This window comes from Malaclemys terrapin, chromosome 2, assembly GCF_027887155.1.
Source record: "Malaclemys terrapin pileata isolate rMalTer1 chromosome 2, rMalTer1.hap1, whole genome shotgun sequence".
NCBI classification, from domain to species: domain Eukaryota; kingdom Metazoa; phylum Chordata; order Testudines; family Emydidae; genus Malaclemys; species Malaclemys terrapin.
This window is the reverse complement of record NC_071506.1, coordinates 265,316,421-265,329,643: the sequence shown is the minus strand read 5'-3', so window position 1 is coordinate 265,329,643 and position 13,223 is coordinate 265,316,421.

Below are 13,223 nucleotides of genomic sequence, written 5' to 3'. Positions count from 1 at the left end.
CCTTCTTTCAGAGGCACACAACCATTTACCATTCCCATTCCACTCATCTCTAATAAACAGCATATATTTAATCTACAATAGTACATATCAAGAATAACACCATTGTATTCAGGAGCATATTCAGTAATATAACTGAAATTGGAAAGAAGTCTTATGTACAGTGAAGTTCACCATACCTTAGGGACTGTTACCATACAACTTGCAAAGATAAAATATATTTTTAAGATACATTTTTTTAGAAGTGCTAAATTACAAATCTAAATATTTTTAAACAGCCCATCCAGGTTCCTAATCCGCAAAAGGCTTTTTGGGCCATTACAGAAGCCAGCTTGGGTTTTGCCCTGCCACATTTTTCTTCACACTAATCCACAGTAACAGGCAAATAAATTATACATTAAAATTTATGAGTCAAGATTTTTCCTTCCTTTTAACTAATATGTGTGATTTCCCCTGGAGAAATTCCCTTCTGCCTAAGACATTAAAGCTTTTAAGTAAAGAATAGTTCCACTGTCTGTAGGAAAAACAAATGCATTTCCAGGATGATATTTTCACATATTTTCTAATATTCTTGCTTTAATATTATATTCAAATTAAAACTATGCATTAATACAGTACATAACTATATTTAGATCTTGAACACTGCATCAAAATAATGTAATAGGAATAATAACACGATGAGATTTTTTTTTCTTGATCACAACAGGACTTTGGCTGGTTTATTCTCTTGTTCAAGCTCAGAAGAAACCAAAGGGCATAAACCTATTACAACAGCAAATCTTTGAGCCTCTGGCAGAAAAAGCAAACTATGTTAGAATCAGTAGACATTCTGGTTTTGAGTCTAGACAGTGAAACTAGTTTTAGGAAACTGTTGGACATGATCTCTGTGGGGAATGGACTGATGACCCAGATGTGTTATAGTCTTCTAAAAGCTGTCTCTGTTTTTGATCAAAAGTTTGATTCATATAGGAAAAGTCACCAAACCTGGAAATTAGGTGGATCACAACACTATGGTTACCAGCTTAGCCAAGGGAAATGCATTGTTTCGAGGCCATAATAGACCTTCTTACAAATAAATGGAGAATGAAAATGTTGAGAATTGTGAGCTTGTACTTGCATAATAAACTGCAAAGATAAGATACGATATTGGAGATTCTTGGAGCCCACTTGCTAATATTTTCTTTACAGTTTGGTGCCAGATAGTGTAGCTATGGTGAGAAGTATGGGGCACATAGGAATACTCTTTACAAATATGGTTTCCAGTAATACATGCCATATGGGATTAACCCTTCACCTCATTTTTAGCCAAGGAACATTTTAGAGTGTAAGGATTTGGTATTGGTATTGCCTTCTTCTTCAGCTAAACAAGACCTGTTAAATACATCTCTCTGCAAGACAACCAGGAGAAAAAAAATCTATTTAGTTTTATTACTACAAATATCTGAATCTCATTTTTCTTGCTGCTCTTGCTTCTGTTTGATACTTTCCTATGGTAGTCACATTGATATTTTTTTTAAATGTTGGCTGAAGCTGGGTAAACTGCAGCCTAGGTAACCATTTGTGGTTCATTATAATAACCACACACATAATGCAAACAAGTAGTGGGTATTTCAGTTCTGGCTTATGTACAGTAGAAGATAACATGAGCTAATGTAACTTTCTAGTCCCATTGTATTACTGGGACAGGACCAAACTCAAATTCAACCAAGGGTTTACACTAGCTTTTGGAAGCATAAACTGTGGTGAATGCTCCCAACAGTGGGAAGTCTGTCAGAGTAGATTGTGGTGGATTATTTTTTTTCTCTGTAATCAATGTGTTCTGTACATGTATATATTTCTGTTGCTTTGACTGCTTTATTTTCCTGAACTGGCAGAACTAGAGGGACCATATTTTAATTTGGATTATCTGAAAAGCAATTCCAGGAAGATCAATCTGGTATTATTCCTAAGAGAGAAGAAACCAAGGGCAAAGGTTTTTTTTCCTCTGGTCACACAACAGATTTTGACTCAGATGTCCTGCTCTCCCTCTCCCACTGATACCAACAGATTCATAGGTTAGCAAGTTTCTGAGGTATTCACAGGGCGCCAGTTACCAAACTATCTATAAGACACCCCCCTCCCCAGTCAATGGCAGGCAGATTCATTCTGTACAGAACAGGAACTGAAAATCTTAGATTCCTAATAAAATTGATTTTTTTACTACTAAAATTCATCTCCTGTAGAAAAGGAAACTCCATAGTGTTTCATGGTTAGAAACAGCACATTTGTGTATGGGGTGGGGAGTGGAATCTAGACAGTAAAATGTTAATCAGCTCTTCCAGTTTTTTAAACCAAGTGACAGTAAAATAAAGTGACTAGGGTGAAATTAGCAAGAAATTATTCAGTGTCTATATTTGCTGTCCTCAAGCCAGCTCTAACCAGGACTTGCTCCTTCCGCATTGGAAAAGCCACCACAAAATCTAGACCAGGGGTAGGTAAACTTTTTGGTCAGAGGGCCACATCAGGGTTGTGCAACTGTATGAAGGGCCGGGTAGGGAAGGCTGTGCCTCCCCAAACAGCCTGGCCCCCGCCCCCATCCACCTCCTCCACTTCCTGCCCCCTGACTGCCCCCCTCAGAATTCCCAACCTATCCAACCCCCCTGCTCTCTGTCCCCAACTGCCCCGACCCTTGTCCACACCCCTGCCCCATGACAGCCCTCCCGGGACTCCCATCCACTATCCAACCGACCTCCTCATCCTCTGACCACCCCTTCCCGGGACCCCCTGCCCCTAACTGCCCCCCAGGATCCCACAATCTTATCCAACCCCCCCCTGCTCCCTGTCCCCTGACTGCCCTCCCGACCCCTATCCAGATCCCCACCTCCTGACAGGCCCCCTGACAGGTCCCCCAGGACTCTTACTCCCAACCCTCCCTGTTCCCCATCCCCTGACCACCACCCCCGAACCTCCGCCCCATCCAACTGCCCCCTCCTCCCTGACTGCCCCCCCAGGACCATCCGCTCCCTTACCCAAGCCCCCCGCTCCCCGCCCCCTTACCAGCAGCAGGAGCTCGCAGCCATGACACCCGGCCAGAGTCAGTTGTGCTCCCCACGCTGTCCAGTGGGAGCGATGGGCCAGAGCATGGCCCGTGTGGTGGCATGGCTGCGGGGGAAGGGAGACAACGGGGGAAAGGCCAGGGACTAGGGTCCCCAGCCAGGAGCTCAGGGGCCAGGCAGGATGGTCCCGCGGGCCGGATGTGGCCTGCAGGCCGGATGTGGCCTGCGGGCCATAGTTTGCCCATGTCTGATTTAGACTGAACAAGAGGGTATGGCAAAACAACACACTGACAGAATGCACTAAGATCTGTATGTATCATCCATGTGTTATCAGTACACTTTTGTATGGGAGCGAGACATAGACCTTATACTCTCTTCAGAAAAAGAGGCTCAACAGGCTTTCATCAAATCTTTGCGATCTCCTGGATGGACAGAGTCACCAACAATGAGGTGCTCAAGTGGGCCAGCATACCCAGCATGCAAACATTCCTCAAACAGAAATGCTTCTGCTGGCTTGGGCATGTGTGCCAAATGAATGATGCGTGCATCCCAAAGACATCCTCTATGGGGAACTGGCATCTGGAAAAAGACCCAAAGGATGCATTTCAAGGATGTGTGCAAGCGAGACCTCAAAGAAATGGACATGGATATAGACAAATGGGAAGATCACACTCAGGACTGCAGCCTTTGGAAACAAGAGCTTAACAAAGGTCTCTGGAGTTACGAGAGGAAACTGTCCAGCTTAGCAGAGGAGAAAATAGCTCGCAGAAGACAGAGCCCAAAGGGTCAAAACATCACCTTTAAATGTGACAGATGCAGCGGAGATTGTCTCTCTCACGTGGGTCTCTTCAACCACATTCGCCATAAAACCAACTGAGTAAATTCTTTACCTCTCAGGGGCACATAGCCATGGTCTCTCGAGACTGAAGGATGCCTACTAAACTAAAGGGTGAAATTAGCAAGAAATTGTTCAGTCTCTTTAAGAGCTATATTTGGTGTCCTCAAACAAGCTATAACCAGAGGACTTGCTGCTTTCCAAACCAAGAGACAGTACCAGGAATTAAGTGGGTGGTCGGCTTCAGTAACTCCAGATCAGAACAAACTTCTGATGTACGGAAAATAAAATCCAGTTATAGTGTGTTAAAATCTACAGTTAAAGTCCCAGAGTGCAAACACTTTGTGCAGACACTTTTGGTCCTCAAGATATATTTGATTTTCCTGTGTTCCACAATGGTCAAAACATGTAAAACTGCTGTTAATCAGAAACAGATATTATTGCTTCCACAGGTACAGTAAAAGCTGCACATAGGTTAGATGGATATGCTTGAAGAATGTAAAGGATGGGAAAGTGTGTGTCTTGGGCTCAGTTCCTGATTATTCTCCAAGGGAGAGATTTAATGGAACCAGATGCTGCTGTGACAGATTTTAGTTACCAATTTGCCTGAGGCGTTAGGTGATTAGGCTGAGGCTGCAGGATTGTTAGGGGAGGAGATGAGGGAATACACCAAGTGTCTAAATTTTAAATCTTTATTAATAAAATAATAAAATAACAGCGGAGAGTGCTGGGGGTTCCCCACGTCACTTAGAAGAAGGAAGAAAACGTTAGTGCCTGAAGCCCTAACCCACTTTCATACTCACCCCCCCCCCCACTACCCTGGGTGGTAACGTAAGAAGAAGAGGGGGGAGGGGAAATGGGAGTTTTTGTCTCGTGCATGGGTTGTTCAGGATCCGCTGTTGATTTCCAACTTGCTTCAGCACTTTGGAGGGTTTTAATTCGTGGGGTCCTTTGGGGGCGTTTTGTTTAGGGACCTTTGCTTTTGGTACTTTTTGTATTAGTTTAAACCGGCCTTTTGTGGCTTTTTTAAAACACACCAGCCACAGGGACGTGAAAACGGTTGTTGTTTTTTTGCTGGCTTTTACTGTTTTGCTTGTTTTTGTAGCCCCTGCAGTCCTGTTCAGCTGAATTCTCCTTTTACATGGCTGGTTGGGGTGGAATAGGCCCCCGTCTTTTTAGCCAGCAGTCGAGAGTCAGATATGTGTTGCGGCCTTGGGCTGGAGTCGGCATCTTATTTTTGGATTGAGCTAGTTGAAGTGTTGAGTTAACCTGTTTTTTGCTTTTTTTTTCCCTGGTCTTTTGCAACCTGCAAAAGAATTTTTTACTTTATACTTACACCTTTGGCCCTTCCCAGCATGCTTTGCAATGCCTACACCAGTGTTAGCAACATACAAGGCTGATTTACCTCCCCATGGGACCCGCCTGAGGGAGGGTCCTTGGGGCTCTGACAGTCCCCTTTTTGACCCCGAATCAACATTTTGTTGTGAGGGGTCATTATTTTGGTGTTGGATTTTTTTTGATATGGTGGTTAGGGTTATTGTTGTTTTTTTATATAAATAGCAATATAGCACAAATAAAATTATTCGGGCAGTAATTACTGCATACATTAGCCGGGCTTTTTGCTGAATATTTTAGATATTAGCTGTTGTATTGGCCCCATCCCACAGCGAGCTTATTAAGGTTTGCCTTTTTTGCGGGGACAAGGATAGAATTTGTTTAAGGAGGGCATGTTGGAGGGTGGCCCCTCTGGTACAATTGGGAAGGAAGGCTGGGACATCAAAGCATGTTAGGGGCAGGGAAATCTTTAAAGCTTTTAATGTGGCATTTAGGAGGAATTAGCATTGAGTGGCCGCCTTTTATTTGGTGGCGGGTAATATTTGCCACCACTGTTGGTGAGGGGAGATGTGGTGCTTTGTTAGAACTGTTTTTTGACGATTAGGGGCTAAGCGGAGGAGGCTACAATTTAGAAGGGGTGCTGGAAATTGTTTGGGGCATGTACTATTTATTTTTTTATATTGGCTGGTTGTGTGTGCGGACGAGTGAGTGATATGCATGATATATTAATATTTGGAATTGTGGGGGTCAGGTTGATCCCTATATTAATTGGGAATTAATATTGCAACCATTTTTTGATGCTAGTTGTTAATGTGGAGCATTGATTTGGATGGTATATTAAATCAGTGATTGCTATTATTAAATCTCTTTTTTTTGGTGACTTTTTAACCTTATGTTTGAGAGTACTTCTTTCAGACTAGTAGTTTAAAACCATGGCTTGGAGACATGTATTGTAAAACACACAAAAATACCACTTTGGGGACAAATACTGACAAGAAAATTACCATGATGATTATTTAGTCTGAATCAGTGAAATTACACCCACTGTGACCAAATGGAGACAATACATATAGTGCTAAGGGAAGTGTTATAATCAGACACCCTGATTAAGCGTTTAAAGAGAGCCACAAAAAACTGTTATGAATGACTACTCCCACACTCACTGATAATTTCCATATACAAGTTCCCAAAGAAACAAACAAACAAAAAAATCTTCTAATTTTCCTCTAAACTGAGATGTATTAATATCAATTTAGGACGGAGATAACATTTGTTTTCAACACTAGTGATGAATGGATCCCAGGAACTTTTGAAGGTTCATTTTAGTTCACATTAAGCATCCAAAAATCTCAGAGGCCTTTCTGAATCTCCTCAGTCTCCAAAATGGAGCTTGGAATTTTTCTAGCAAGATGTGCGGTGATTTCTTTTTTCCAATCAGCCTCCTCTCACTCTATTGATTCATCCACAGCTGGGCTGCTAGCTTTTTCCAATATAAAAGGTCCACCCCTGGCCAACCTCCTATCTTTGAAGCACTGTCACAAAAAATAGATTCGTTTTTAATATTAAATGCAAATTTTCACTGAAATTGTCTGGTTTCCATTAAATTTTTTTATTTTTCATTGAAAAACTAAAAACTTTGTTCCCAAAAGGTCAAAAAATTTCCACTGAAAATTTCAACAAAAATGAAATCTCTCATAATTTTCTGTGGGGATATTTTCCCCCCATCAACTCTATTCTTTATTAGTCTATTGTTAACCTCGATTTCCCTACTGTCTTTGTATTTGTCCCATGGGAGGGCTATATTCAACATGACTGCCATGAGAGTTTTTAAAGAGTGCTGAACAGGGACCATAGATCTCCATTCTGTAGTCAATCCTGTTTAATATCAGCATCTTTTGCTTTACACACCTTTGCCTGTAAGCAGTTCAGCACCTTGAGTGCCCACTGAATTTAATGGAAGTTAGGGCACTGAGCACTGGGTAGGATCCATTATCTAGAATGATGAAAATACAGCCCTGGACTACACAATGAGTCTAATTTGGAAGATTATCACCAGGAGAGATTCTTCCCATTGCTCTCACCTTCCTCCTTTTTCAATTTTGGCTGCTGTTGCCTATTTGATAAATCAGATATTGCCGAGGCGGTGCAGACAATGTCATTGTGCCAGTCTTTGTTCATGGTGGTTTGTCATGGGAAATCGCACAGACCAGTTACTTACCATTGATTTTTAACCTTCTGATTTCTCTTGTTTTTGAGGACCACTTTCCTCCATTTTCTGGCTCTGCTGATGAGTATTAAAGAAACATTATGTGGCCCGCCTTCAGGCAGTATGTTTGTAGTATTTCTCAATAGTGAGAAGGCAGATGAATATTTTCCCATAAACTGGCAGGTGCATACCTCTCACTTTATATTATTTTTTATTATAAATATTTGCACTGTAAAAATGATAAACAAAATAAGTAGTATTTTTCAATTCAGCTCATACAAGTACTGTAATGCAATCTCTTTATCATGAAAGTGCAACTTACAAATGTAGATTTTTTTGTTACATAATTGCACTCAAAAACAAAAAATGCAAAACTTCTAGAGCCTACAAGTCCTTTCAGTCCTACTTCATCAGCCAATCACTAAGACAAACGAGTTTGTTTACATTTACGGGAGATAATGCTGCCCACTTCTTATTTACAATGTTACCAGAAACTGAGAACAGGTGTTCACATGAGACTTTTGTAGCCGGCATTGCAAGGTATCTACATGCCAGATATGCTAAACGTTCGTATGCTCCTTCATCTTCGTTCCAGAGGACATGATTTCATGCTGGTGATGCTTGTTAAAAAAATAATGTGTTAATTAAATTTGTGAGTGAACTCCTTGGGGAGAATTGTATGCCTCCAGCTCTGTTTTACCCACATTCTGCCATATATTTCATGTTATAGTAATCTCAGATGACTCATTTTAAGAACACTTTCGCTGCAGATTTGACAAAATGCAAAGAAAGTACCAATGGGAGGTTTCTAAAGATAGCTACAGCACTCGTCCCAAGAATCTGAAGTGCCATCCAAAATCTGAGAGGGATGAGGTATGAAGCATGCTTTCAGAAGTCTTAAAAGAGCAACACTCCGATGCAGAAACTACAGAACCTGAACCACCAAAAAAGAAAATCAACCTTCTGCTGGTGGCATCTGACTCAGATGATGAAAATGAACATGTGGCGATCTGCACCGCTTTGGATTGTTATTGAGCAAAACCCGTCATCAGCATGGACTCATGTCCTCTGGAATGGTGGTTGAAGCATGAAGGGACATATGAATCTTTAGCACATCTGGCATGTAAATATCTTGTGACATCAGTTACAACAGTGCCATGTGAATGCCTGTTCTCACTTTCAGGTGACATTGTGAACAAGAAGCAGGAAGTATTATGTAATGCAAATGTAAGCAAACTTGTTTGTCTGAGCAATTGGCTGAACAAGAAATAGGACTGTGTGGACTTGTAGACTCTAAAGTTTTACATTGTTTTATTTTTGAATGCAGTTATTTTCTGTGCATAATTCTACATTTGTAAGTTCAACTTTCATGATAAAGAGATTACACTACAGTACTTGTATTAGGTGAATTGAAAAATACTATTTCTTTTGTTCTTTTACAGTGCAAATGTTTGTAATAAAAAATAAATATAAGGTGAGCCCTGTACACTTTGTATTCTGTGTTATAACTGAAACCAATATATTTGAAAATGTGGAAAACATTATAAATAACTGATATTCTATTGTTGTTTAACAGCGCAATTAATCACGATTAATTTTTTAATCGCTTGACAGCCCTAGTTAATACGCAATGCTCTGTCATTCTGCCTCTGAAGGTTCAGTTTGTAGGACTACTTGCTACTGCATGTAAGCCTCTGCAGCTTAGACTATGGGAGTAACATGAGTTTTCTCTTCACTCCTTCCACCAAAGCTAGTGTCAGAGTTCTGTGCGTGGAGTCCTTTGGCTCCTGATTTCGACTTAGCCTTTTCTTTTTGGCTTAGTTATTGATGACAGAAAAACAAAGCTCAAATTGTGGGCATCAGTTTGCTGAAAAGAGCTCCTAATGATCCTTGCTGTACCCAACCAAAAGAGTGAGAACTCTGTTATTCTCCGACAATTGTATTTTAGTTCTTTGCGGGTATTACTTTTATTTTAAGCCTGCTTTCAATTTGTGTGTTTGACACTTTCAGTATCATGTTGTTGGCTTGGGTAAAGGGATATTGGATGAAGAGAGTAAGCAAACATGGAGAATCAGTTACAGGCATTTACCATAAATTAAACAACCAGCACAGAAAGTAGTAACATTACCCCATACCCATATGATGCACTCTTTGCTGAATCTCACCCATGCACTGTCTGCTTCTTTGTTGGAAAGGCTTGGCAGAAACACTGAGTAACATTTGGAATCGGGAAAAAGTATCTGAATAAATGTTTAAAGTTACCTTATTCTAAACTAATAGCCAAGTCCCTATTTATTCTGGCTTATTATTATCATCCCATAGTGCTCTTGGAAACAAATGCTTTATTTAATCTTCCAACTCAACTTCCATTGTAATCATGCACCCCATTTCTACTCACAGATCACTTTCTCACAGGAGTTTCCTTTTGAGAGGTAACATTCTTTCCTTTGTCTCAAAGAAAAGATTAATTCTTTGAAAGAGTGAGTTAAAGTCAGCCATTTTTTAGTTTTGAAAATGGAAAAAATATTTGCATTTGTGAGATGTACAGATGTCAAATATGCCTTGACTATATATTGTTAATAGCTATAGCTCCCTCGAGCCCTTACATCAGGAAGCTATCAGCCTGTTTCCCATCTCCATGACAACCAAGATCATAGCTAATCACTTATATCTTTTCACAACTGCAAACATACACCTTCCAATGGAGGAGACACCTTGTCTCGGGAGTCCCACGTGACAGAGGCTGGAGACTGTCTCCAAGAATGAGATATGGGGTGCTTAGGCAAACTCTTCAAGCTATTGTTGCTCACTTACACAGACCCTCTTGATTTGCTTGTGGCAAGAGCTGCCCATCTCAATGTCTGACTACAGGGAACCCCCAAGGATTGAGAAAGAGTAACGCCTTGCTTTCCTAGCGATGGCATATTTTACTCTGTGAGTGAATGCAAAGATTGTTTTGTTGTTGTTGTTTTTAAAGGGGTGAGGTGAGAGGTGGGAAATGGGGATGTAAGTTGAATAAAGTGTTTAGGAATACTGTGGTGGGGCCCACTCACCTCTCGTGGGGGACGCTGCCGGCCTGGTGTTTGTCTGCACCTGCACTCCCTCTGCATTTCTGCTTGTGGTGACCACTGCTGGCAGTTAACCTTCTCAGGCAGGTTTTTGAGTGACTCAGCCTTCCGTCCGAGTCATACACAGTCCGTATGTGAAGCGGACAGAAACCAGACCCCTTCCAGGGTAAACAGTGCAACAGGACTTATCATAGTGTAACACGGTCAGACCCCGGTTGACAGCAGACGGGATTGAACCTGGGATCTCTGGAACTAAATGCATGAGCCTCTACTGCATGAACGAAAAGCCACATGGCCCTTAGCTAAGACTGTATGAGACTCATTAATCTCTAAGGGTATGTCTACACTACGAAATTAGGTCGATTTTGTATAAATCGATTTTTAGAAATCGATTTTATACAGTCGATTGTGTATGTCCACACTAAGTGCATTAAGTTGGCGGAGTGCGTCCTCACCACTGTGGCTAGCATCAACTTAGGGAGCGGTGCATTGGGGTTAGCTATCCCACAGTTCCCGCAGTCTCCGCCACCCATTGGAATTCTGGGTTAAGCTCCCAATACCTGATGGGGCAAAAACATTGCCGCAGGTGGTTTTGGGTATATGTTGTCAGTCGCCCCTCCCTCCGTGAAAGCAACGTCAGACAATTATTTTGCACCTTTTTCCCTTGCAGACGCCATACCATGGCAAGCATGGAGCCCGCTGCTGTTGTGTCCTGGGTGCTGCTGTTGTGTCCTGGGTGCAGTAGGACTGCTAACCATTCTCATCCACAGCTTCTGCTGCAACTCTGCTCTCCTGCTCTCCTGCAGACGCCATACCACGGCAGGCACAGAGCCCGCTCAGCTCACCATCACTGCTGCTGTTGTGAGCATTGTAAACACCTCGCGCATTATCCTTGAGTATATGCAGAACTGGGCTAAGTGACGCCAGCATGAGGAAGATTTTGATGAGGACATGGACACAGACATTCCTGAAAGCACAGGCTGGTGCTTTAAAGTGGTTTTGGGTACATGTCGTCACTCTCCCCTCCTTCCCTCCCTCCCTCCGTGAAAGCAACGGCAAACAATCATTTCGCGCCAGACACCAGGGTGATTAGAAGAGCACAGCAAGGTGTGCTGTGTGTGCATCAGAGAGGCTTTGAAAACCGGTTTCATGACTTGCCAGGCTTCAGTGTGACAGCTGTGTGTGTTTCTACTTGATGCAAACCCGCCCCCTTTGTTGATTTTAATTCCCTGTAAGCCAACCACCCTCCCCCTTCGAAATAAAGTAACTATTCTTTTGAAACCATGCAGTCTTTCTTTATTAATTAAAAAAAAATGAGATAACAGACAAGGTAGCCCGGGTAGGGTGGGGTAGGAGGGAAGGACAAGGCCACATTGTTTATTGTAGCCACACTACAAATCAAACTATTTGAATGACAGCCTTGGGCCATCCTCTGGAGTGGAGTGGCTGGGTGCCCGGAACCTCCCCCACTGTGCTCTTGGGCAGCTGGGTGAGACAGCTATGGAATATGAAGAGGAGGGAAGGCGGTTATACAGTGGATGCAGCGGGGTTCTGTGCTCTTGTTGACTTTTCTGCAGCTCCAGCACACACTTCATCATGTCCGTTTGCTCCCCCATTAGCCTCAGCATCACATCCTGCCTCCACTCTTCATGCTCACTTAATTCTTTCCTGGCCTCTGCCACTGAATGCATCCATGCATTAAGCTGTGCCCTATCAGTGTGGGAGGACTGCATGAGCTCGGAAAACATGTAATCATGAATGCATTTTTTTCACCTTCTAATCTGCGATAACCTCAGGAACAGAGATGAAGGGGGAACGTAGAAACATTCTATGCTCTACGATTCTGGGGGTACTGCATGGTCACCTGTGCTGCTGAGTTCACCACGCTGATCAAACAGGAAATGAAATTCAGATGTTCCTGGGGCTTTTCCTGTGTACCTCGCTAGTGCATCGGAGTTCAAAGTGCTGTCCAGAGCGGTCACAATGGAGCACTCTGGGATAGCTCCGGAAGGCCAATTCCATCGATTTGCATCCGCACTACCCCAAATTCGACCCAGCAAAGTTGATTTTAGCGCTACTCCCTTCGCCAGGAAGGAGTACCGAAGTTGATTTTAAGAGCCCTGTAGGTCGACATAACGGGGTTGGTTGTGTGGATGCATTCATTTTTAAATTGACCTAACTTGGCTAAATTTGATCTAACTGGTAATGTAGACCAGGCTTAAGTGGTCTTGGTGCCACTAGAGGGGACAGAGCACCATATCCAGGAGGTGCGTGCATTACACCTGCAGTCCTCCCTGGGCTCAGGTCTAATCCAATAGGGCAGAGGTTCCCAAACTGTGGTACAGATATTTCTGGGAGGTACGCAGGAGAAATTGTGTAATGGTGGATTTTACTTATTTATTTCTGTGTTTTTTGCATATTTTTCTTCTAATTTCATGCACACCCTCCTCGCCGTCATATTCAGTTTCCTTGCTGAGCTGCTGCTTTACTGTATTTTCATACTAGGCTATTCAGACTAAGCTTTAAAACTCTGTGGGAAGTTGTTATATAAAATACAGTAGTTAATTTACTTCATCGTGTACTAATGAGAACAGATGTACACCGAGATTCTGATGTACAGGCCCTCACCTCTAATCACTGTCCAACACAGGTTCAGTTGCCCAGCAATTGTCCAGTCTAACTGAGCTCAGAACTTAGGGGTGCTTTCCCCCCCGATTGTATAGGTCACACTATAACTATATCTACAC